We start from the raw sequence: 26,734 nt of genomic DNA, 5'->3' as shown, positions 1-26,734 counted from the left end.
TGGTGTATGGCTTAGAGATGGTCTATCCATGTTTGGTCCCTGATGCTCTGAAATGACACTCTTAAGAGATGGCCACTGCAGGCATGTGAATGGGAACAGCCCAGAGTACAAATAGTTGGCAGTTCCTCCCTCATTTGCCATTGTACCGCTGATTTCACATGTGCCAAGGTTTCTCAGGGCAGGCAGAAAGGAAGTATTTTGTCGGTTACTCAGAAAATATTACAGGATGCTTTGGGGCATTGATCTCTTTCTCCTGCTGGGCTGTTGCTAACTTTCCTTTTATGCTATTTTGCTAAACGCTTTGTTCCTGTCGATTCATTCATACTAGAAATATGAACGTGATTTTTGCTTCCTAAAGATACTTGAAAGGGAAAGGGAAAGAAATTGCAATGTATGGAAAAACAGATCCTTCCTTAGAGTCATAACCTACCTGAAACCAGAGTGTTCCTTTTGAAGAGATTAAATACGAATTTTCTTTAGCCACTGACCTGGAAGACAAATCAGGGGATAGATAAAGAACTCTTCTTCTCCTCGAGAGTAGGGTACCTAATACAGAAGGAGTATGATTACATCCATATAGTGAGATGCAGTTGTTGAAATTATAATGACGATAATAATGTTAGAATTTGCAAAACACTTACTTTGTAACAAATAAGTATTTCAAGTGCTTTATATCATTTAAAAATTTACCACTTACTCTTGAAACAATGCCCCATGATGTTATACATCAGATAATTGAGGCTTTGTACGTTTATGTAACGTGCCTTTGGTCATAACCAATAAGGGGTCAAGCCAGAATTTGAAATCAAGTCTACTTATTTCCTGAGGTCAAAGATGGCAAATTAATGGCACATTAGCTAAAATGGATACATAAACAGCCCATATAACTTCCTGTAAAGAATGGTTTTTAACGGCCCAGCTGTACTTGCAGGAATACCTTAGGTGCTGGCATTTGACAGGGGTTAGAGATCTCTCCTATTCCTAAGAAGAATTTCCTGTAAAAGCAATCTGTTCCATTGCCTAACAAATGTCTACACCAGTCTATGGTCTACTTGAAAGATGTCTGTTGCAAGACATATTCTCCCCTCTCCAATTTCATGGGTTGATTTACCCTTCTTTTATGTGTTTGCTCATAACAAAAATAAGTCAATTCTTGCCACTAAACAAAACAAGATTTCATTTGGTTTATCAGAACAGGATATGATCAAAATGCGGATATTCAATCATAATTGTAGTCAGGGTCTCTCATCAGATTTCCTGGTATCTCCAAGAATTCCTTAATCATCCACAGCTATACATTTATCCTAAGTCCAGATTGCTGGTGCTCTGCAGCCTGGCCAGGTAAGAAATCAGACGTCAATATGTTGCTGGTTTGAGAACATGAGCAGTTTAGCACTCTGATTAGATTATCCTAAAATACATTTGTCTAGTTCTTGCAAAACATTGAGCTATCACTCAAAATAACAACTTACCCTCCTACACTCTTTAGTTTGAGCATATGACACAATCATTCTTCTAACTGATAACAGTAGAAGAAAGGGAAGTGATGTCAGGTATTGGCTAGACTTCCTAGGACCAGTTTCTGACTGAGAAAAAATACAACGACTTCTAGTTTAAGATGATAGATTGAGCACACATGATTATCGTATGTTCCATCTAAGACTCTAGTGAAATTATGATTAAGGGGGGAAAAAGCAATAACAACAACAAATAAAAGGAGGGTGGCCCTTTTTCAAACAATTATTAGAAAATAGAACACAAAGAAGAATTTCCAGATTAAGAAAGTTGGGGAAAACACCACATTTAAAAATATGCAGGAAGGAAGCTGCAGCCAAGAAATAAATCTATGGGCTGGCAGCACCCTAAACAGAAACCAGACACTTCAAGTATTTTGGAGAAAGAGAAAAGAAGTTGGAGGATTGATAAGAAGAAGATAGAAGAGTTATCTCCTCCAATTCTTGCCGAGTTTTGACTACATAATATAGAGCCATAAAGCATTTATCTCCCAGCAAAAGAAATAGAGTTTTCTTCTCTAAAGAGAAGAACATGTAGAAACCTCTCTGAGAATAACCAGCATTAACACATCAGAGCAAAACCTGGCAGATGCTGGCTCCTCAGGGCTGCAGGGTATGGTGGCCAGTGCCCTGCCCACCCACAAGGCAAAGCCTTCAGATCTACAACTCTGTTCACAGATGTGCAGAACAATAGTGGTGTTTGATTGCTTCATTTTTATTATTATTTTTTCGGTGAGGAAGATTAGCCCTGAGCTAACATCTGTTGCCAATCTTCCTCTTTCTGCTTGAGGAAGATTGTTGCTGAGCTAACATCTTTGCCAATCCTCCTCCACTCTGTGTGTGGGACACCACCACAGCATGGCTCATTGAGCAGTGTGTAGGTCTGTGCTCAGGATCTGAACCCCTGAACCTCGGGCTGCTGAAGCGGAGCATGCAGACTTAATCACTATGCCTCTGGCCAGCACCTGGTTGCCTCATTTTAAGGTATGGAAGTTTACCCAGGCATTTAAAGAAAGCCTGGACCTTAAATTCATTTATTCAGAAGTAGCCATCAAATCATAATATATGCCAGGCACTATTCTAGACCTTGGAGAAACAGCAGTGATCAGAAAGCAGACAAAAATCCCTGCTCACTCATATAGACAAATATAGAAAACTTGTAAAATATCAGAATTTAATAAGTGTTTTGGAGGAAAATAAAAACAGAAAGAGGAAAGGAAGAGAGAGATTGAAGTATAAATGGTGTTGTCATGGGAGCTATCATTGATAAGGTGGTATTTGTCAAAGACCTGAAGGGGACATGAGAGAAATCCAAGTAGATATCTTTTTAAAAAAAGTGAAAGTAAAAGTATTCAAGGAAAAAGGCCTGAGGTCAGAGCATGCTTGAACACTCAATAAAAACATGAAGGTATGTGTATCTGGGATGTAATGAAAGTGCAGGTAAATATTAGGAGGTGAGGTATAGAGGGACAAAGTGAGGCTATATTGTGTAGGGTCATGCAAGTTATTGAAAAGATTTTGGCTTTTTTACATACAACAAAATACACAAAGCTTAAGTACACAGTTCAATGAATATTGACAAACGAATAGTACTGTGCAACCATCAGCCAGATTAAGATAAAAAACTTGTTCCTCACCCCAGAAACTTTCCTGTGCCCTTTTGCATTCAATTTCCCCAAAACAGGCACCCTATCTTCTGATTTCCATCGTTATAGGTTAGTCTTGCGTATTCTTAAACATTATGTAGACATAATTATCTAGTATGTACTTTTTGCCTTCTGGCTTCTTTAGCTCAACATAAAATGTGAAAGATAAGTATGATCATTTCCTTTTATTGCTGAGTAGTATTGCATTACATAAAAATAGTATGGTTTGTTTATTGATAAACATTGGGGTTATTTCTAATTTAGGACTTCCAATGTTCTACTTCACGAGTCTTTCATGCATGTTTTTCTCTTGGGTAAATACTTAGGACTGAAAGTGCTAGGTTATGGGGGAGGTGTCTATTTAACCATATTGGAAATTATACAAAGTGTTGTACAATTTTACAATATCAAAAACAATGTATTTGCTCCATATCCAAAACTGTACTCAATATCGACAATCTTCTCAATTTTAGCCATTTATGTGATGACTAATGATGCCATACATCCTTTCATATAGTTAGCTTTAAGATATCTTCTTTGTGAACTGTATTTTTTGTGATGCTTTCCTCCCATTTTAATTGAGATATTTGATTTTAATTATTGATTTTAGGGCTTCTTTATGTATTCTGATATTAGTCCCTTTTCGGATATATATATTGCAAATATTTTCTCCCAAGCTGTAGCTCGTGTTTTCACTTTCTTAATGGGATCTTTGGACTTTTTTAAATTTTTCTGAGGATTTTATTATGAATGGGTTTGAATTTTTCCAAGTCATTTTTTGCATCTATTAAAATAAGTAAATATTTGGTGATTACCTAATTTTTTGGATTTTTATTTCTAGTTTGGTTACATTATTCTGATAAAATGTATTCTGTATGATTATAATATTTGTAAGTATATTGGACCTTCTATTTTATCCTAGCTATTTTCAAGTGCAATTGAGAATAATATGAATTCTTCAGTTATTTGATGTAATATTTTATAAATATCAATTATTTCAAGTAGGTTAATAGTACTGTTCCAATCTCCTAAAGATAGTAACAGGCAAGGACTTCCACTCTCACCACTTCTTTTCAGTATGGTACAAGAAGCTCTGCCAGTATAATAAAGTTAAAAAAAAGAAATAAAAAGCATGTAGATTACAAAACAAGAAGTAAAACTATCTTTCACCTCAAATGACGTGACCATATACATAGAAAACACTAGAGAACTGTAGAGAGGGAAAAAATTATTTTTCCCTCGACCCTCCAAGCTTCCCCAACTGGAGCCCTGTAAACTGGACTGATAAAAGACAGGTTAACAAGAGAACAGAAGTTTGTTATCAGATGCATCACATTTATACATGGGAGCGCCCGCTGATGAGCAACTCAAAGGGGTAGTTAGAAGTTCAGCTTATATAGCATCTTCACAAAACAACAATAAAATTTCTAGGGAAGTAACAAGACAAAGACAAAGGACTTTGAGTTTCTAGTGTGGCAAATTGTATGAAGGCAAATATATGGGGGAACTAGTGGAAGAAAAGAGTTAGTAAAGTTTGTCATGCAGTACCCTCTGGTGCCCTCTCCAGGCTGGTAAGAGTCTAAAGTTCTTTCTGGCGACTAACTTCTTTCCTTTTCAATAAAGAGGAGAGACAGGACACCTTTGCAAACTTATATCCTACTTTTATGCAAATGGGGGAGAGTAAAGATCTTTTCTTGTGTCTGCTTCTTCTTAACTGCCTTCAGCTCAAAATAATTCTTACATCAAAGAGGCATATATTGGGATGGCACATTCTGCTTCCCTATGAATCTACAAAATGAATTTGCTAAAACTAAGTGAATTTAGTTATTTATGAGGATGTAAGGTCAATATAAAGGCATCAATTGTATTCGTATATACTAGAAATAATTCAGAAATAAAATTTTAGAAACACCATTTTAAGTAACATTAAAAATGAAAGTGATAAATTAACAAAATGTGTATAAGATCTATACAATGAAAACTACAAAGTATTGATAAGAGAAATTAAAGACAATCTAAGAAATGAGAGATAGACCATGTTTATGATTTGGAAGACTCAATATTGATAATAATTTAGTCTTTCCTAAATTGATGCACAGATTTAATGCAATTCTAATCAAAATCTCAGCAGACTTTTAAAATGGAAATTGATGAATTTATTCTACAATTTATATGAGAATAAAAAGGACATAGGATAGATGAAACAATTTTGAAAAAGAAGAAAAATATGGAAGAATAATTACTTAATTTCACAACTTATTTTAAGTCTACAGTAATTGAGGCAGTGACGTGTTGGCATAAGGGTAGTCATAAATCAGTGGAAAAGTCTAAACCCAGAAATAAACCTATACATTTATGGTCAATTTATTTTTCACCCAGAGGCTAAGGTAATTGAAATAGAGCTGGAAAAATTAGACTTCCATCTGGAAAAAAATAAGCTTTTATTGTAATCTCACTCCTCACAAAAATTAACTGTAAGTGGATTATAGATGTAAATGCAAAAAATAAAGTTATAATCCTTCTAGAGGCAACCTGGGAGGAAATCCTGACAACTTTGGGCTAGGGAAAACTCTTTTTGGTAAGTCATCAAAATCACAAATCATAAAAAAAAAATTGATAAACTGGACTTCATCAAAATTAAAAAGTTCTGATCTTCCAAAGAAATCTTTAAAAATTAAAAATCAAGTCAGATTGGGGAAAAATATTCACAAAATCACAACGGATTTGTAGAGGATATATAAAGAACTCTCAATAACATATATAACTCAATTTGAAAATGGGAAAGTGATATGAACAAACACTTAACAAAAGAAGATATATAAGTGACAAATGAGGATATAAATAAATGCTTAAATGCACTAGTATTCAGAGAAGTGCAAATTAAATCCACAATGAGATAGATGATAGAATCTATTTTATCATTAGAATGATAAAATTTAAAACAACCGGCAATATAAAGTATTGGTGAGCATATGGAACAACTGGAGTACTGGCAAAATGTAAAATACAACAAGCACTTTGGAATATGTTTTGGCAATTTTTTGTAAATTTAAATATATACTTAATACTATCCAGAAATATAACTGCTAAGTATTTGCCTGAGGGAAATAAAAATATATGTCCACACAAAAATTTCTAAGCAAATGTTCATAAAAGCCCCAAATTGGAGACAGTAAAACTGCCTCTCAACAGATGAATAGATAAACTAATCGTGTTTTATACATACAATTGAATACCTCTCAATAGTAAAAAAGAGGAACAAAATACTGGCTACATTTAACAATGTAGATGAATCTCAGAAACATACCGAACAAAAGAAACTATACACAAAAGAGTCTTACTGTGTGATTCCAACTGTATGAAATTATAGAAGAGGCAAAGCTCATCTATAGTGAGAGAAAGCAGATCAGCAGTGGCCTTGAGCCCAGGGTGAGGGTGATGAACTCTGAGAGACATGAGGGAACTTTCAGGGGTGATGGAACTATACCGTGTCTTCATTGTAGTAGTGCTTTCAAGGGTGTGTGCATTTAATTAAATTCATCAATGATACCCATAAAATGAAAGATTTGATTGTACATTAATCTTAATAAAGTTGATTTTTTTTTAAAGTCAAACACTTAGTTTCCAACATTACTTAATCACATTCACAAACCATTTTGGACATCAGAATAATTTTATGTTCCTCCACTTATCTAAATAAATCATAAGTGTATTTCCCACAATACAGAATCACTTTGATATCCAGAGAGACACTAAACAATTACTCAAAGTTCTATAGAATCTAAACTACAGGTATCAGATTGCTTTTCAAAGGATGAGCTTGAGATCAAAATCAAGTATATAATTAGTGTTACAAAATTAGAAAAATGTTTGGTTCTTGCACAAGTTTATTTATTTTATCATGAACTATTAAGAGACTAACATCAAGGGTCTAATTTCCTTCAGAAATAAATATCACCATGAGGAAATGTCCAATGGTAGACATAGCTAAATCTTCGCGAAATTCAACATCATTCATTCTGAGTGTTCTTAGAAACCCTAATTGCCCTCTCGAGACAGGATAGTGTTTATATATTCTATTCTGTTTCCATCACTGGGTCTTCAGTTGTGGGGAAGGGTGGATGACGTTGAATCTCAAGGTAGATGCAAAAACAGCTCCTCTCTATCGTTGCAGAGGAAAATAGGAATGGGAATCATGGCTTTGAAAGCATTGTACATATTTTACCACGAATTTGATAATTTTGTTTATTGTTCATAATTAGCACTACCAGCGCTTATAACTGGCTTCAGAGGAAGAAGGGAAATGGCAGTTTGTGATTTTATTAGTAATCAAGGTTGAAAAACAACTTTGGGTCTGAGTAACTGACGGACATTATATTAAGGCAAAAAATGTAGTCTGTGTTCTTGTGTTCTGCATTAAGGAAGAAAAGTCTCCTTGGAAGCTTGTTTGAACCTTAGAATGCACCCTGGAGGTGAGCCGCAAAAGAGCCAAAGGATAGTTTCCAATAATAGTAACCACACCTACAGCAGAAAGATTTAAACACAGTCTATGTGTTGATTAATCAGTACTAAACCAGTGCTCTTTAAACCTTCTAAACTGCAACCCATAGTACAGAATGCATTTTACATGGCAACCCAGTATACACAGGACACACACACACACATACCCCTGAAACAAATATTTCACAAAACTTTGGTTATTCTTAAAATGTGCAATATTTTCTATTCTAGTTTATTCTACTCTAGCATATGCCATTTTTTATGCTGTTTCCCCTCCTTCCCAGTGAATAGAGTTCACCGTCTATTAAACCACAGTTTGAAAAACTGCACTAAATACCTAAATATAAGCCCAGCGATGTTTATAAATTGTATTCATCAGGACTTTCTAGAAAAACAGAACCAATAGGATATATACCCTATCCTTATATGTATATATGAGGAGATGCATTATAGGAATTGACTGACATGGCTATGGAGGTCAAGAAGTCCCAGGATCTGCCATTTGTAAGCTGGACACCCAGGAAAGCCAGTGATATAATTCAGTCTGAGTTAAGAATAAATAATATATAAGCCTGAGAAGGGCTTGGTAGGGAGGGCGGGGATGTACTGCTATAAGTCCCAGTGTCCGAAGGCCCAAGAACCAGGAGCTCCGAAGTCTGAAGGAAGGAGAAGATGAATGCCCCAGTTCAAGAAGAGAGAGAGAAAATTAACACTTCACCTTTTTCTTCAATTCAGGGGCTCTCAAAGGATTTGATGATGATGCCCACCTACATTGGTGAGGACATCTCCTTTACTCAGTCTACAGATTCAAATGCTGATCTCTTCCAGAAACGCCCTCATAGGCACACTCAGAAATAATGTTTTACCAGCTATCTGGGCATCCCTTAGCCTAGCCAAGTTGACGCATAAAATTAACCATCCCATGAATTTAATCCGTTTCATAAGTATTTAATAATTATTTATAAATTTAATAAGTATTTCTTATTCTGGATGGATTTCAGAAAATGGTACAAATAGGTAAATAAGGACCTAGAAATGGTTGAAAAGAGCTAAACATTTTTGGTTCTAGCGTTATCCAGATCTTGGGCTTGGCCATTTAAACTTCTGATTTCAGGTATTTGTTCTTGGTGCAAAGGAAGAGGCAAGGCTCCTGATGGTCTTGGCTGATATAGAACTGCATATTCCAATGTATAAGTGAAGTCTTCAAAGCTTTGGTTTCCTTTGTAATAGAGAGTGTTTACTTTAAAATGGAATGTGTTCTATAACAAAATAGCAGCTGGAAATAAATTCCTCTAGAATGCTGCCAAATATTAAAAATTAAAGTATGATTGGGTGCTTATCTTATAACTACTTTCAAAATAATTGAAGAGTAAATAGATTTTAGAGAGATTTATTCAGTTCATTAAATTCAACAAATATTTTCTGAGTCCTAGCTATGGCCCATGTACTAGATTTATAGTGGTATTTTTTAAAAAATTTGTTCTCCTGGAACTCACAGTCTAGTAGTAGAGTTAGGGATGTGAAGGAAGAAAAAACTTAGTAAAATACACAGTAAGTTGAATGATGATATGAGTACTTTGGAAAAAAATTAGAAAGTAAAGGGAGATCTAAAGGAAGTAGGGGTTTACAATTTTAAATACAGCAGTATATGAAGGCCTCGTTAGGAAGGTAGCATTTGAATAATTGGGGTAAATGAATCAAGGTGCCATGTGGCCATTTAAAAGACGGGCAGTCCAAACAGAGAAATCTTTTAAGAGTTTTAGGCTTTACTATGGAAATGTAAATCTTTACATTTCTAACTTACCTATTTTCAAAAGCTGTTTGAGATATGAGAAGAAGAACTTAAAGGATATGACTTGGATGCTATTTCTTCCCCTTTACCAGAGGAGCACCCTCAAGATAAAGAAAAGAAAGCAGGTGTATTAGTCAGCTCAAGCAGCTATAATAAAATACCATGGAATGGGTAGCTTAAACAGCAGGCATGTATTTCTCATAATTCTGGAGGCTGGGAAGTCCAAGATCAATGTACTGGCAGATTAAATTCCTTGTGATACCCTCTTCCTGGCTTGCAGATGGCTGCTTCTCCCCATGTCCTTACATGCGCAAGAGAAAGAGAACTATGGTTTCTCTTTCTCTTCTTATAAGGACACTAATCTTATCATCAGAGCCTCAACCATGTGACCTCATCTAAACCTATTCACCTTCCAAAGGGCTCATCTCCAAATATTATCATGTTGGGGATTAGGATTTCAATATATGAATTTTAGGAAGATATAAATATTCAGTTCATAATAGCAGGTGAATGGATTTACCTTCTTGTTAACATCTGGGTAAATAAACTATTATATTTACTACGAAGTGAGTACTGACATAAGGAATGTTCTTATCAGGAAATCCCTGGATTTCTACTGCTTATAATAAATAAACTTACAATCTATGTATTCATAAAGCATGGCTCCCTGGAAAGTGCAATCTAGGTTGTTTTATTAAGACTAAACACTTCCTGCTGTGTGAGGTAATAACATGAGTACTTCACTTGGAGAGCTTACTGACTCTGAGGCAGAGAACATGTATCGAAAACCTCAGTCTCTCCATCTTTCACTGAGTAGCCCTAAATGTCTAGGATGACTTTGTGCTTTCTAGCTTCTTGACTACCACTATCCTTGAAATTATTATTAGAGTTTAATATTCAGTAATCTCTCTGATTTTTGTGAATCTGATTTGAGAATCCAATCCATTGGATTACTTCAAGATACTATATAATCTGACATATGTTTTGAGGTGTCAGTTTACTCAATGCAAAGCCACATATTCCTAAAATATTGATTATACTTAGGAGTAAATCATCAAAATGAATATTTATTATTTATGCCTGACAAGCACCTCTTCTCCTTTTTCAGTAGTAACATACTGCTTTTTCACTGGAGAACCATGCCTTCGTTTTCATGTTGTCCTATTGGGATTGTCAATCAAACCTATTCACCTACTCCCCACTGCCTTCTCTTTTTCAAGGAGAGATACACAAACCAGGGTAAACCAATTAGGTCCTCTTTTGGGTGAATTTGAATCTTGAGTAAAGTAATTTAAGGATAAAAAATGATTAGAGTCAATGGCAATGTTTTGGAGGTATTGCTAATCTATTCCTGTTATTTACATTCTAAATTGCCTTGGTTTAAAAGTAGTAACTAAAGTGAAAATAAACTGTGCTCTTGATTTGAAATGGATGTGTATATTTTACATCTCAGATACATGATAGGCAATGTGTAGTATCAAATAGGAAAGTTTCTCTATTTAAAATTTATTATTAGTGTATAGTCACCTACATAGAAGACCAATACATTGCCACACAGACTATGCCATAATATTTTGATATAAAATAATCCATACAGAAATGATTCTTAAATTTCAATGTAATTTCTACAACAGCATGTTAAATTCATAATCTTTGATCCTACCTGACTCAGTAGCTCTGCCTTTTTAACAAGCGCCCAGGTATTTCCCAAGGAATGGGAATTTCGGCTATGTGAGCAAAGGATTACAGATTTCATGTAGCAATGGAAAGAGTTTTTCCCCATTTATGCTCAGCATCAAGTGATGGTATAGCCAATTGTCCTTGCAGTGTCCTGTGTGGAAGTCCTTTCTAGTTCACCCTTACACTAAGGATTACATCTTTACATGGATATCTCATATTAAATTCCTTTCCTTGGGAAGTTCTGGGCTTTGTCTTCTTACTCCCAGTTGTATAATACAGTGTAGATTAAAGATCAAGTTCATCCTGTAGCAAATATCTTCAAGGCAAAAGATAGCTTTGTTGTTATACTTTTCTCTCCAAATTCATACCTTTATTTTGATTTTCAAGAGTATTCTTTGCCTAAGTGATCAAAAAGACCTTAAGGTGAAAATTTAATTTAAATTCATCCAAGATTGGTAATTTCCCCCAGAAACATGAAAGAAACAAAGATATATCTTCTTTGGAAGAACCTCTATTCACATCAAGTGTCAAAGAATTCCCACAAATAAAAATTTGTTTCAAGGAAAATTACCCGAAAAAAATACACATACACACTCAGAAGCATAGCACAATCAGTTTCACTGAAGCATTGAAATTATCAGACACAGAATATAGAATAAGCATGTTTGGTACATTATAAAATTAAAAGGTAAACATAAAAAAGGAGTAAAGAGTTAGCCAATTTGATTAAGAACTAGATGGAATTTATAGAAAGGAAATAACACTGTGTAATTGCAAAACACAATTAAAGATTTTAACAGTAAATTAAATTAAAAAGAAAGCCATATGATTGTTCCAATAAATATGAGAGGGGAAGAAAGCCTCAAAATTCAAAATTCATCCATAATAAAAACTCATACTTGATAATGAGACTTTAGAGTATGGAGAAAAATGAAAATCAACTGACTCCTAATCACCTTGACTCCCTCAAAAACAATACAGAATAAAAACATAAAATCAACAATGAGAGTAAATTGAACTACACAGGTCTGCATTTTTAGCACTACTTGCAGACTGCATCTCAACTTTCAAATTGCTTATAAGTAGAACTTCCACTGCCTCTGAAATTGGAGGATAAGTGAGGAGGGGTGCTTAAGAGATTCCATGAAGAAGAGCAGAGGAGAATGGAAAACGAAATAAAGCACAGATTAAATCACCTCCTCAAAGAGAAATTGCAATGAATGCCAAAACATTGAACGCAAGTCAAGAATTGGTTACAGGAAAAGAACTTGTAAGTGTGCAGAACCAGAAATGGAAACTTTGAAGGAGCACTGCTTCTGGAAGAAAGGCAGATATATGGAGAAAAGCCTAACAATGAAGGAAACAAAGTAACTAAGAGATTTTACAGAAATGAAAGAGAAACAAGACTTATCAATCCCACATCTCAACCACATCCCCAACAACAGCATTATCCATAAAATAAACTACGCTGACGGTGGGTTCTCAAACCAAACACTCATTGCAGGAAATAAACAAAAATAAGAAACAAAATAGACCACATCAATACAAAACAAATGCAAAAAATCAGAAAACACACGTAAAACTTCCCTGTTAATAAAATATTTTCTCCCAAAAACCCACAAAGTTGAAGAAACCTGGAAAACAAAACCCCCATCTCAATCAAATGATCTCAAACAAACATTTAGATGTAAGAACAGACATTTTGAATCTAAAAATAAAAAACAAAGAAAAGAAATGAACAATAAAGACTAGAAAAAAATGACACGGGTCAAATTCAGTAAAGCAATGGAAGAAAAAGACAAACTTATATTAGAAATGAAAACGAAATCATAAGGCACTGAAGGGAGAATAGTTTTAAACAAAAATCAAAGGCCAGGGAGGAAAAGCAAGAAAAGAACTAAGAGAATCACAACAAATAAAATAATTAATAAAATATAAAGTAAATAAAGGAGAAACAGGGAAGTAATAATCAAAGGGTACAGACTTTCAGTTATGCAAGATGAGTAAGTCCTAGCGATCTGGGCAGCATGATGCCTAGAGGAAATAATACTGTATTATACACTTAAAAATTTACTCAGAGGGTAGATTTTATGTTACGTGTTCTTATCATAAAAAAGAGCAATAATAATAAAATAAAGAGGGTAGGAGGAAATTTTTGGAGGGGATGGATATGTTCATGGCATAGATTGCAGTGATGATTTCAGGGGTATATACTTATCTCCAAACTCATTAAGTTGTATACATTAGATATGTGCAGCTTTTTCTATGTCAGTAATATCACAATAAAATGGTTTAAAAAATAAATAAAAAAGGAAACAAGATAAGGAAGCAATAAAAAGCATTAGAAAATGACTGAAATGGAAGACTAACAGAGGAAGTAAATCTTATGTATACTTGATATCCCTAAAGAATGAAATCAAAATAATCTAACAGAACTAATCATTAAAACTACATCTTAAGGGCCGGCCCTGTGGCGCAGTGGTTAAGTTCACACGTTCTGCTTCTCGGCGGCCCGGGGTTCACAGGTTTGGATCCCGGATGCAGACATGGCACTGCTTGGCACGCCATGCTGTGGTAGGCGTCCCACATATAAAGTAGAGGAAGATGGGCACGATGTTAGCTCAGGGCCAGGTTTCCTCAGCAAAAAGAGGAGGACTGGCAGTAGGTAGCTCAGGGCTAATCTTCCTCAAGAAAACAAAAAAACAAACAAAAAAACCCCTACATTTTAAGAAAACCTTCAGGCAACAGAAGACCTGAACGTACCATAGAAAGATCTCACTGGTTAATGGCCAACATTGACCCGAATAATCAGCTATAATACATATCCTAGTAAAACTATTAAACTTTAAAGATAAAAAAAAAGTTCTATGAACAAAAAGATGAAACGTTCAAAGGCAAAATAATTACACTGGTACTAGATTTCTCAAAAGCAATGTGCAAGGCAACAATGGAGAAGCAATTTCAAAAAACTTAAATAAACCAGTGCAAACTGGCTAAGGTCTTTGTCAAGTATCAAGGGAATAGGATAACCAGTACTGAAGGCTGCCAGAACTCAGGGAATACTGTAGACATGTGTCCTTCCTGAAGAATCTAGTAGAGCACGGATTAAAAAAGCTTTTTCTATGAAATGCTAGATGGTGACTATTTTAAGCTTTGAGGTCCGTTTACTTTCTGTCACAAGTATTCAACTCTGTAACGTTGCATAAAAACAGTCATAGACAATACATAAAGAAATCATTATGACTGATTAAACTCTGTTTACAAAAACAGGAAGCCAGCCAGATGTGGCCTGTGAGCCTTAGCTTGTCCTTCTTACTAAAGCATGAGTTTTACCCAACCACATAGTGACCGGAAACAACTTTTTCATAATGATGTTGAGTATTTCACATATTTACTTAGAAGGCTAAGACTAAAACAATGTTAAGGTCATGGATTGAGATATAGTATGCAAACACCATACGTTCTGACAAAATATAAAGAGTTCAAATTTTTTAAAAGAGAGAAGAAGAGGAAAGTTGAATAAGATCATAGATTCTTGAATAGGAAGTGGATGGGAGTCAATGCCATTTACAACTGAGACGTCAGATGTTAAGGTTAAATGAAGAAAGAGTAAATTAAGAGTACCAGAGATAGTATTAATACTAAAGTATTAATTCAAAAGTAACCACTAGGTATAAAAATACAAATTTCTTAAGTAGTAGAATAAATTTAAAAAGCAGTAACTCAAAATAGAGAAATACCTGAATATAATACAGTATATACAAAACAAGATAATAAGACAGAACTAAGACCAAATATAATTTCGAATTGCCTCATAAAGCAAAACCCAATTCTATGCTCTATAGGAGATCCATTTAAAATGCAGTGATTCAAAAAGGCTAAAACTAAAGGGAAGACAAAAATTCACTGGGCAAATGGGAATAACTAAGAAAGCGAGAGTAGGAATCCTGCTATCTAACAAAGCAGACTCTAGCCAAAAAAGCACTGAATAAGCCAAAAAAGGACCCTTTTCCACATTAAAAGCCACATCCTACAATGAAAATATAGCAGAGATGAGTATCTATGACACAACAATGGTCTATATAAAGCAAAACTTAGAAGAAATAGTGAGGAAAATAGATAGAAATACAATAATAACAGAAGGCTTTAACACATTGTTCTCAGTATGAGTTAAGTCAAGTGGACAAAAGTAAGTAGACAGATCCAAACATACACTACACCCAGATATCAAAGAATATACCTTCTTCACAAGTGTACAGGGAGCTTCCAAAAAAAATGACCAACCATTAAGCAGAAATATTATAAACAATATTTGTGATTACAATAAAATAAAACTGAAAATTAAAAACACTTACTCCCACTTCTACCTCCCACAAAAAAGAGCCTTCCATCTGGAAATGTAGAGATCTTCCATTAAACAACTCTTTGGTGAAAGGAGAAATGCAAACAGATATTATAGAATATTTGAAAATAGCAAGGAATGAAACACTACATATCAGAATTTATCAAAAGCCTTTAAACAGTGAATAGAGGAAAATTCATAGCCCTCACATCTGGATCAATAAAAATTAAACAATGACAAATAAATGTTAAAATGTCCAACTTAAGAACCTTAAAAATAAACAATGTAGTAAATCAAAAGTACATAAAAGGATACAATAATGGGAAATGAAGAAAATAAAGTGGAAAACAACCTGATCACATTAGTAAATCAAAATCCTAGTTCTTAAAAAAAATCAACAAAAAAGACAAACCACTCGCTATTTTAATTAGAAAACACAAACACCCAAAGCAAAAAATTACACAGGAAAATAACTATTAATAACACAAAAATTTAAAAGATGAGACTAATTTGCCAACCTCCATTCAGATAATTATTTATTATTATTACTTACATTGTAAATATATGTTTATACACTTTGTATAAATTTACTACAATTCACAATAACAGAAAAAACAATATTAGGTAAGAGCATTAATTAAGAGAAAAAGCAATACAGCAAAGATGCAACATTTTCTGAAAGAGTGGCCTAGTTTTATTGGCATTTACATTTAATTGTTGTTCCTGAAGTTTGAATGATACCAGGAGAACTGGCTCTATTTACTTCCTCAAGAAACTCACTTGACGCTGCACTAAGTTTGACCCCCACCCGTCATGGAACAGAAGTTGAACTAAGCTTGCCCTGGGGTCAATGTTTCTCAAAAGTATCACTCTTTCAGGTCCATTAGAACCAATGGGAGACTTCTCTATCACTTTGAAAATAAAATTCTTTAATAAGTTCTCTAGCTCTCTCTGAACTTTGGTTTCTCTTTTACATAATTTTTCTACTTTATGCCCATAATTCTGCATTTTCATCCTTTATTGAAGTCTTTTTTGCTTCTATTCCTCAGATTCAGCTGCCTCTTGGTTTTCTTCTGTTGATTCACAGTCATCATTGTCCTACTGGACTTTCAATCTCATGATCTTTCAGCTTATGTTCACTAACTGCTCTGTTCCCCATTTATTCCCTATTAAAGTTCCTGAAGATGAGAATCTGGCCTAGATATTCCTTATTCACCATTCACCACATTGTGCACGTTCACCACACATGCCGCTGGCTACACTGGGGAGACGAAATGTATACGTTAAAACCTGAACATCAGCTCTGATGAAACAGATTTTAGTACAAATCTCCACTCCACTCTGTAACTGCTGAGCACCTTGGAGGGGTTATTGAAACTACCTAAACCAAATTTCTTTATATGTAAAATGGGAAAAATAACATTTTGTTATAAGAATGTTGTGAGGATCAAATGAGATCCTAGACAAATTTTGCGTTTGTTGACTCTTGTTGTTGCCACTGCTGTTGTTGTTCTGACAGAGTAGCTAAGTTGGGTCGGATGCATGCCCCAGATGGAGTAAGAGTGTACAGCGTTAGGCTGGGTGTCATGACCTCCTAGGGTGCCTAGGAGTTGAGATTCTGAAGGAATAATGGCTATCAATGGGGGCCATTAGTCTTCTAGGGCTCTATAGTCAGCATGCTTAGTAGAGTTAATCATGAACAGCGTTAGTGAGAAAGCCTGTTTTATTATCTTCTACAAGCATTTTACTAATTTATTATTCTAGATATGTTGAGAATTGTACCACTACCAAACATATACATGTATGTGTGCATGCATGTATGTATGTGTGCATTTTAAGCTTCGGCTATACTTCTGCTCTGCCTCCATTTTACCTTCTTTATCTTTTCTTCTGGCTGAATGGCACAAAGCACAATAAAATATAATTTAAAAAATTGTTTGCCAAAATTATACACAAGCGATGTTTTTTCCAAAGTTACAAGAAAGATAACTTGGAATTTTACTGTGTAGGAAGAATCTTATCCTAAGAATATAGTTATTTATAAAATATAGTGAATACATCTTTTTAAATGGATATGTTTTAGAACACATTTATTAAATCCTGAAATGCTACTTAATAATCTTATCTTCTTTGGAATTTAAAAATCATCTTTATACAAGACAGAAAAAAATCTGGCTATTGTACGAGGTCCCTAAATGGCAAAAAGACAAATTTTCAACATAAAGAAGGATCCATTCCATCATTTACCTACTTATCTCATTTTTGACGCCTTCTATAGGAATAAATTGTGGTCCTATACCAAGCATCAAGGTGTAATTTATTGTCACCGGTGTGATCCAGGATCAGATAACTTATATGGCCTATTTAAATAATAGTGATGGGCTAATTACACAAATTTATTAATGACCATAAAATGGTAGTGTTTTCTAATTATTTCTCCAAGATTCAAAATTATTTTTGTAAATATCCCTCAGTATTTTAAGTTGATAAATCATTTGTAGCAATTAGCTCTGGTAAATACACTAAGTGTTTGAGAAAACTTAAAAAAGGAAAAATACCTTTCAATTACAATGAAGACTAGATTATTTTTTTAAAGCAATGTCTTTCTTTATAAATGTCAGATGATGAAAGAGAACATAAGCCTAAGACAAATAGCCATCGAATAAGTCTGAACTGTAAAATTCCATTTAATTGAAACAAATTCAGAATATGTTGAAAACTGTATCTATTTACAATATAAGAATTATGCATAAAATAGTTTAAATTTTGCTCTATAAAACCATTTCCAAATCTAAAAATAAATCTACGTAAAAATCTGTAGAACCTTATAAGGATAAACTAAATATGTTTCCAACTTATGGGCTGAAAAAATTGATACCTGTATTTAACTTCATTTTTCTTGTCTTTAAAATCATTTTTTTAAAATGTAGACCCATCTCAGTTGTCATTTTTTATTAGCATCTCACTTTTTTATTAGTAACAGCTAAACAGCTTGACTAATATATGCTCTGCAATGAAAGTTCATAACTATAAAAATATTCCATGAGTTTCACCAAGTCAAAATGTTTTCACACACATCCACTAAAATTGATCAGACTTGAAATCATATAATCTGAATTATTAAGGTCACAATCAGTAAAAATATTATCTTAAACTTGCATCAATAGTTATAATTTAAAAAATGCTTCCTCAAACAGTGTTTCTTAAACTTTCCCACAAGTATCTTTCATCTCCTCAAAGTAAATAATATATCCTTGTTGATTGGCAATATAGGCTAAGCAATTCCAACAAGCATAACTTTTTCCCAAACTTCATATTTTATTTCAATCTTTCTGCAATGTTTGCCTTCTACTATCAACTTTACCCATGTCCATTTTAACATAACTTTGGCATTTCACCTCTTTATAATCACTGGTTTGCATATACCTTCAAGTCCGTGACCTCTGTTTCATTCTTTGTTCTCACCTAGAAAATCTCAGCTCTGATTGAATCAACTCTCTTGCTCATCTGCAAAAAAAAAAAAAAAAAAAAAGCTGAAGAAAAAAAGAAAGAAAGAGAAGAAGACTCATGACCACGCTGACCGGTCTTATTTTAAATTAACAACTCTAATCTCAGTTGGGCTATCTCTTCTGCAAACCATCCACTCACTTTTCCACTACCCTAAAGAATGATTTCACACCCTCTCTCCTCCTACTTCCAAAACATCACAGTACTTCAAGTGGCCAAGAGTCCTGCTGTACCCACACCACCTGAAGTTGGTGGCGGCACTGATTACAGTAGCCCCCTCCTTATCTGCAGTTCGCTTTCTGTGGTTTCAGTTACCTGCAGTCAACCAAAGTTCAAAAATATTAAATGGAACATTCCAGAAATAAACAATTCATAATGTTTTAAATTGAATGCCATTCTGAGTAGCATGATGAAATCTATTGTTGTCCCGCTCTTACTCCCTGGGGACATCAATCATCCCTTTGTCCAGTGTGTCTATACTGTATCTGCTAGCTGACACTTAATCACTTAGTAGCCTTCTCAGTTTTCAGTTTGACTACAGCAGTATAGTGCTTGTGTTCATCACCGTTATTTTACTTAATAATGGCCCCAAAGTGCAAGAGTAGTGAAGCTGGCAATCTAAATATGCCAAAGAGAAGTCATAAAGTGCTTCCTATAAGTGAAAGTTCTTGACTTAATAAGGAAATTAAAAAAAATCATATGCTGAGGTTGATAAGATCTGCATTAACTTTTATTACAGTACGTTGTTATAATTATTCTATTTTATTATTAGTTATTGTTGCTAATCTCTTACTGTGCCTAATTTGTGTATTAAAATTTATCATACGTATGTAGAGTAAAACACATAGTACATCCAGGGTTTGGTCTCTCCATCATTTCAGGCATCCACTGGAGGTCTTGAACTATTCCCTGCAGATAAGGAGGGACTACTCTTCTTGACTCCATTGTGCTCAATAAAGACCCTAATTTATATGGCAATGTGGTGCAAATTGATGTTCCTTTTCCAAGACACTTTACTAGCACATGCCAGAAAATTGTTGAAACAACTATACAGATCTAGGATGAGTGTAAAGTAAATGTACTTCTAGAGTTGTGCAATGCACAATTTGCACAACCACAAGTAGCAGCTTGAACTATGCCAATCTGATGTGATCATTTTTTTAAGTGAGTCAAATGTGAAAAGAAAATGGAAGCATTGCTATAAGAAATATTCCCACAAATTCTAAGCCATGCAATGATGAAATAATTCAAACATCTCACCGGACAGAGCAGGAAAGAAGGGGAAGAAAGGAAGAAATAAAATTATTCTCGTTATCTTCTCTTAATTGAGGATTATAGTATTGTGGTGGGAAAAACCCCACATCTCAGAAGAGGAAATGACCGATACCACAGTTACAAATTGTAGTCTAGTACTATGTTTTCAGTGAAAAGCGTAAAGAAAGCAAAAGTAGTCATTAACAAAAAAAGAAATTGTAGCAGACCCTGTAAGTAAGTAAGAGAGAAAAAATGAAACTAATACTAATTTGATCAAACCACCAAAAACGGGGAATTGCCAAAAAAGGGATCAAGAATGCAAAATTAGTTTAAGAATGCAGAGGCTATCAAATTAGATTAAAAACTAAAACAATTATAAATACTGTTTATAATAAAGACACAAAAAATAAAGTGATAAATTTAAGATTTAATGACAGATTACTGCAAAAACGGCTCCAATTCTCTAAGCAAGCTATGAAGGTGATCTTTGCCACGTAACTTTGTAGCTCTTCCTATCAAGAGGTGAACATTATTATCTCACTCCTTGAATCCAGCTGTTCTTAAGATTTGCTTTGGCCACTTGATTTTGATAGAAGTGACAGTGTGTCAGTCTTGCATGTTTCTGACTTGTCTCTTGGAACCCTGCCACTGTCATGAAAAAGTCCAGGCTAGACTACTGGAGGGTGAGAGACCACATGGAAAAATGTCCAGTTGCCCCATCTGAGGCCATTCTAGACAAAACAATAGCCAACTAACTCCAAAATATTTAAGAAAGCCCATAACAGATCAGTAGAATCACCTTCTCAGGCTGCAGTTGACAGGAGACGCATGAGTGGCTCAGCCAATGTAGGAGAACCACTTAGCTGTCTCGTTATTTTAAGCCATGAAGTTTGGGGTGATTGGACAATAAGTTTTGGGGTAGTTTGTATCAATGGCTAATTGATACATATCAAAAATAAACAAAGGTAAAGATCTAGTACACAAATACAACATAAAAGAAGCAGGATTGGCAAGATTAATATTGGACAAGGTAAAGTTTAAGTTTGAAGATAGTAAATAGGATAAGAAATAATGTGATGATAAAAGGCACAATTTAAGAAAATCCAGCACTAGCGAAAACACAGATTTCAAAGACTACTTTTTCTAATGTTGTCAATAAAAGTAGAAGTAATTTTTGATTACATAAAAGCACCATCAACTATGAAATAAATAAACAACTCTAGGTAATGCTTAAGTCAGAGAGAAAATTAAAATAAAATTGTAAACCATTTATTAAGAAATGAAAAGGAGAATACTTTGCAACAAATCTAATGACTAAGAAAAATCAGTACTTGGAGAATAAAAGCATAATCTTAATAGCTATGACTATTAAAGAAGAACAAAAATTAATATATTCAATATCCTTCTTTTTAGTGAATTGGAGAAAAATTAAGCCAAGGAAATCAGAGAGAACAAATTAATACAATTATTAAATTAATGAAATAGAAAAATATGTTATTTATTCATAAGAATTTAATATTGACAAAGCTAATTCGATATATTAGGAAAGGTATGAAACAGTTAAAAATGGCATTGTCACAACAGGCTAAATAATAGATAATAATAATAAAATAATAAAAAATAATAATGAAATAAACAGATCATTCTTTTCAATACAGAAACAATTCCAATTGAATTAAAGACAAATAAAAAAAAGAACATCTTCCAAAAACAAAAAACTCTGAAAAGGTGCATGTGTAAAGGGTACGGTGTACCACTTAGTCAAGACTGAAAACATAGAATCTATAAAATACAGATATACCATAATATAAAGATTTTAAAAGTTTACATGATGAAAGATGCCAAAACTTCAATAGAAATAAAATGAGTCTAGAGGAATATTTGTAATTCAATTGATAAACAAAGAAGTTAATATCTTTATGATACTAAATGATCAGAAATAAAGAAAAATAATCCAAGGGGAGACAATGGGCAAAAGACATGAATAGCCATTTCGTATCAGAGTAAATCCAAATGGTAAACAGAAATATGAAAAGATGTTCAAATCCACTAGTAGTCATGGAAATGAAAATTAAATTAACAATGAGAAATCATTTTATTCTTATCAGGCTGGCAAAAACTTTGAAAAGAGCTTTAAGACTTACTGCTGGCTGGAGTGTGGGAAAGCGATTCTCTCATGCAGTGAGGGTGGGAAATGAATTGTTTAGTCTTTGGGGAAGCAGTCTTTCAATTTCCACAAAGTTAAAACTAGACACATCATTCAACCTAATCATTCCATTTCTGGGAATATATCCCAAAGCAAAAATCATGTAAGGATATATATTTGTTGTAAGAAATATATTTGTTGGAACATTGATTGTGGAGGAAAAAACTAGAAAGCAAATAACTAACTTTCAAGTGCTAAGTATCACATGGCACAGCCACATCATGCAGTCTTGTGGGGCTATAAAAAAAGAATGGATTAGAGCTATACAAGACACTAAGACATATTTCCATTAGGTAGTTTCGAAGGAGAAAAAAACCCCAAAATTTGAAATGGGTAAGTAAAATGATTCTAATTGGGTAAGTGAACCCTAATTTCAAAAATCATATTCTTATATTTGAGCATATAGGCTCATATACTATTATAGAATTCTGAAGAATATGTGTTAAAGAGAATATAAACTACCTGTAAAGACAGAGACGGAGGAGTAGGACAAGGAATGGGAAAGCCTAAGGCCCACCGAACTCCAGAGGCCTTCGTTCATATCCCAAGTGAATGGAAATAGCACCCTTGTAGTTAGAAATGGCACATTTTGCAAAGTTGTACACGAAAGCTCTAATATGCATTGACAGAAGTTCTGTGTATAGAAAGATTATCAACCTCATACCCATCTGGATTCAACAAGAAAAGTTGCCTAGGTCTTCCAATAATCTTCTGTGGTGTTATGAACTAAATGTTTATGCCTCCCCAAAATTTATATGTTGAGGCCATAACCCCCAATGTGATGGTATTTGGAGATGGGACCTTTGGAACGTAATTGGGGTTAGATGAGGTCATGAGGGATTAGTGCCCTTATAAGGAGAGATATCAGAGAGCTTGCTCATTCTCTCTCCGCCATGTGAGGGCACAGGAAGAAGGGGCCAATCTGCAAGCAAGGAAGAGAGCACTGACCATAACCTGACCATGCTGGCATCCTGATCTCAGACTTCTAGCCTCCAGAGCTGTGAGAAAATACATTTCTATTGTTTGATCCAACCAGTGTATGATATTTTGTTATAGCAGCTCAAGCAGACTAGTATACATGGGCTAGAGAAGGTCGAAGATGATAATAAACACATCATATTTTCTTTTAAATTCCTGCTTTAGAATATTACATTATTTGTCATAATGCTTCATGGGAAAATAAGTTCATAATTTTAATTAACACTTCCATCAAGGAGCTCATAAAGCATCCAGGAGGAGCAACATGCAGACACAAATTAACCGCAGTATAATGTGATGAATAATGAAGTTGTAAAAATTTCCTATTGAAGCAGAGAAGAAACAACAGTTTTGAGTGTGGTTTTAGAAAAGACTTCAAATAAAGCATACATTATTAATAGGCCTTAAAAGATTAATACATTTTCAAAAAAACAGAGAGAAGTAAGACATTGGAGAAAGAAGGGAATGTATAAATAAATGTGCATAGATTGGCAGTGTAAGTTTCACTTTGGGAAAAGATGTAGAGTTCTGAATGAACTAGAGTGTGGGAATGTGGATGAGAGTGGCCAAGAAGGAAGTTGTAATACGCACCATGAAAGACCTTTTTCTTGGTATGTGTTCTCCAGAAGAAAATCCTGAGACAAGGATTTGAATGCAAGCAGCTTACTCGGAAAGGGCACTGGTAGGAGAGTGGGGATGTGATTCAGGAAAGAGAATGCAGTCTCTGAATTTGCATTATTCATCTAGCTACTGCATGGAGAACCTGGGTGGCTGGAGCTTAATCTCACAGGGAAACTGTGGGAAATGGCATAAAACACTCATCTTAGAATTATCGTACCCAAAGTGTGGGGGAGATATGCAGTATTAATTCACCAGCTCCCAAGTGGCATTATTTGAGGGCTGTTCCTGAGACTGCTAATTCTCCATCTACCAACCTGCTGTGTGCACCAGTGAAGCTGCCTTCCATTGTACTGGGGGAAAAATTCTCAGTCACAGAGAAATCAATGTTTGCAGGCAGAGTACCCTGAAATGACTAAGGGCCGATGGATGGCAAAGGACTTAGAGCATCTGATATATCAGATGAATACTATGCTAAAGAATTGGAACCTTATTCTATAGGTTATAGAGAATGAGCAAGGGTTTTTTTAAATAAAGGAAATTGCATGATCACAGGTGACTTTTGTAAAGTAATTCTGACAACAACACAGAAGTTAAAATGAATTATGTGCAGTGTGAAACATGGTGGTGGAAGTTCAGGTGAAAGATGGTGTTGGCCTGAACTATGGCACCAGGAAAACGGAGAGGGATGGATGGCTATTAGTGACATCCCTTTAGTTAAACCTACAGTCATTCGATGCATGAACCCAGGGACACAAAATACTCCAAAGGTTTAGAAAGATGTGTTATTTGAGTGGTTAAATGGTGATAGTATTTAACTAGCTAGGGAATGTGAGAGAAAAGATGGTTAGGAGTAAAGATTTTAAGTATGGTTTGAGATGCATTTACTGACTTGGAAGTTCCTGTGCAATATTCTAGAAGAAATTTCCAGTAGACAATTAAGAAGTTGGAAATGGAGCTCAGAAAGTAAGTAGGAATCCAGAAAGAAGAAATATTTAAAGTCCTCGGGTTGTATGAGTGAGCATATACCTACCTCTCCAACTTGATGTACTTTGAATCAAAGATCTTCATTCAGCTTTCCAACAAATTAATACTGATGTAATAGAAAGAAAACAAGACCTGAAACAAAGAAGATCTGGATTTGAATCTATAAATTGTAACAATGTAGTGGAGGGAGCTTCAAAAGGAAGACACCAGACTTTGACAATAAAGGCCTGTGCTGGCAGGTTTCTTAGGGGAAATATACATGACTGTGTTTGTGTCACATTTTGGTAAAACCGGTCTTATGGTTACATAAATAAGAACATAAAATATCACCTTGGCAAATTTATATGAGGAGGAAAAAACAAATTCTAAGGGTCAGGTTTGATCTCATGACTGCCTAAATTATTTAAATCTCTAAATGTAAAATGCAAAAACAAAAAAAAATACCAAAGAATTTTTAAATTGCTGCTCCAAAATTTAGCAAATCTAGATGATCTAAAGCAAGATTCTCCCTTATGGCGTAGTGTACATGTGTTCTTGAGTGATATGGATTAGGTTTGTATGTTTCACTTCTCAAAAGGAAATTATCCTTAAGAAATGTAGAGACAGTTTGCAAGGATTCGACATAGATGGAGAGTCCTGTACATTACAAATGAAAGAGTTCAGAGCTTTTAAATTGCACCGTGTAAACTGAGGAGCCTGGTTAAATAACAGATCCATCCTTCTTCCTCTTTTCAAGTAAATTGAATACAAATAAAATGCTGACTTAGTAAAAATGTTGAAAAAGCATGTTTCCTGAAAAAATGAAATTTAATTATTATTACATGAAACTTACAGATAAAATATGACAGATAAAATGTTTTACATGAGTGAACAGGATGGTAATTTTGAGAGATAGTAATAAATATCCAGAAATTAAAAAAAATACGTAGCAATGCTATGATGGGTGACTTCCCATTGGAACCATTTGTCTATTTCTATTTGATATGTAATAAGATAGAAACAGAAGCAGCACAAGCTCATTTACAAGAGGTTGTCTTACAACCGTAGACAAAAAATTTACTGAGGAAATGTATGCATTAAAAATGTAAGTTCAAAATCCCTTTTTATATTAACCGGCATTCATCTCCTCTACGATTCAATCTGCTCAACAGACTTCAAGCACATTCTTACATGGCAACAACAAAGGACCGCAATTAAAAACATTTTAAATTTGACTTTGCAAACTGTTTAAAGCTTTTCCAGAGGAAATAATGTGTGTCTTTTACAACAGTCCATTCTTCATTCTCTCCTAAATTAGCTGCATAGTATGTGAGCAAATTTCCATGCTTAGTTAGAGCTCATTATTCAGTGAAGTCTCAGGGAATTTGGATTTTTTTTAATCAATTTTTTTCCCTTTGCCCTTTCAGCATCTTTCTAATTTAAACAGTCCCAAAGAACACCGATGTCATAGTACCCATTAATTCCTACTTGTTTTTGATGAAATGGCAAAGCAGTGCGGACTTTTCACATTGACCATCTATGTGTGCATGTATACGTTTTTAAACATATTTATTATTATAAAAAGATGCATAGTCTGGCAATTGTAAACTTGCAAATATAAGATTATGACTCAGAGAGGATCAAATGGAGGATAAATAGCCAACAAACTAGAAAAAAAAAAGGGCTGGATAAAATGAAGCCTTAAATTGCCAATCCGTTACTTAAATATTG

At 34.3% G+C, this 26,734-nt stretch overlaps 1 long non-coding RNA gene across 2 annotated transcripts in view; it reads right to left on the bottom strand.

Moving 5' to 3' along the window:
• The window catches only part of LOC139079100 (uncharacterized), a 163,733-nt gene that overhangs the window by 127,721 nt on the left and 9,278 nt on the right, over positions 1–26,734 (bottom strand). The window contains exons 2-4 of one of the 2 annotated variants that reach the window (XR_011532407.1): positions 25,071–25,156; positions 18,901–18,981; positions 431–488 (exon numbers count right to left, since the gene is read on the bottom strand). This is a non-coding gene — a long non-coding RNA (uncharacterized lncRNA). Of the gene's footprint in view, positions 1–430; positions 489–15,993; positions 18,982–25,070; positions 25,157–26,734 lie in introns of those variants that run through there. The other variant, XR_011532406.1, reaches the window with a different exon arrangement.

The sequence above is a fragment of the Equus przewalskii genome, chromosome 24 (genome assembly GCF_037783145.1).
Source record: "Equus przewalskii isolate Varuska chromosome 24, EquPr2, whole genome shotgun sequence".
Classification (NCBI taxonomy): domain Eukaryota; kingdom Metazoa; phylum Chordata; class Mammalia; order Perissodactyla; family Equidae; genus Equus; species Equus przewalskii.
This window is presented reverse-complemented; position numbering and strand designations above follow the sequence as displayed.